The sequence below is a fragment of the Cyprinodon variegatus genome, unplaced genomic scaffold (assembly GCF_000732505.1).
Source record: "Cyprinodon variegatus isolate N-32 unplaced genomic scaffold, C_variegatus-1.0 Scaffold1654, whole genome shotgun sequence".
NCBI lineage: Eukaryota > Metazoa > Chordata > Actinopteri > Cyprinodontiformes > Cyprinodontidae > Cyprinodon > Cyprinodon variegatus.
This window is the reverse complement of record NW_015152107.1, coordinates 37,421-38,692: the sequence shown is the minus strand read 5'-3', so window position 1 is coordinate 38,692 and position 1,272 is coordinate 37,421.

Sequence of the window (1,272 nt, the reverse complement as noted above, 5' to 3'; positions counted from 1 at the left end):
CCCCCCCCTGCAGAGATGGCGGCGCCTGTGTAAAACAACCTGGCTTCTGTATATCTCCACCATGGTTATCACAAAAAAGGCAACTGCACTGTGGCTCACTTTTTTAGGTTTCCAAACATCTTCAGAATAACTGAGCAAATTTCAGATTGCCACCAATTTAACCTCTTCAATTTAACCTCTGAATTTCACCACTGTGGCACAATAATAGGATTTACATTACTTTACATCTTAGAGGGTTTGCAGTCCAGTCCATGGAAGGAACAGCTCAGGCTGTAGCATGAAATGCGGCTATTAGGATGAAAAAACAGCCTGCACAATTTGTGCTAAGCAATTACTTAATTTGAAAAATAAATAATGTAATCACTCTAATTTTTTCTATCGCATTTGCACAATAACCAAAATCAAGGTCGTTAACAAACAATACACATTGATCTGAATACAGAAAATGAGGGAGAAACTCAAACCTCAGCAGGATAAAGAAAATCCTGTCACATGTTTGGGATGGGAAGGGGTTGAGAGTTCAAAACCCACTCCCACAGTCTACCATTCTGGCTCTTTGATCAAGACACTGTAGCCCTGAATGCTCTGCAGAGTGGCAGCCCACTGCTCCCCAAAGGGTTTGGTTTAAATGAAAAGAGTTAATTTCTCCATTGTAAGATTTACTTATTTACATATTGTTTCCTAAAATTACATAAACTGATAAGCAGCTATCATTACCTTTCCAGCTCTAAATCAAATTGATCTTATGCAAAAGGGTTAAAAAAAAGGTCCAAAACAAAACTTATGATTAAGACACTATGACCTCTGTAAAAGGATGGAAAGAAATGGCAAAACAGATTCTGACATGAATGATTCAGATTCTCCAGTATAATGCAATATCTTGAGTTTATTTGAGCTCCCACCCTAGAAACAAACCCCCGTATGATGAATTCTCCTCCTGCGGTCCACCATCCTTGCCAAATAGCTTTGAATCTGTACTATATACCTCAGGAAAGGGATTGCAGTCAGCTTTAACAAAAGAAGAAATAGACCTTCTGGATCCCCATTTATCACAGTTAAACATATCTTTAAGAGTATCTTTTGGAGTATCTTTTAGATACTCTCAGGTATCTAAAAGATGTTTAGTTATTTGAAATTCCAGTAGAATTAAATTGGGGTGTAGTCAAGAGAACAGTGATAAATGAGGATAAGAGCTCTGTTTATTAAGATTTATTTAGAGGTTGTGTTAAAATACTTCTGTAGTTGTTGATGTTCCTAAAATTGGACATTAAT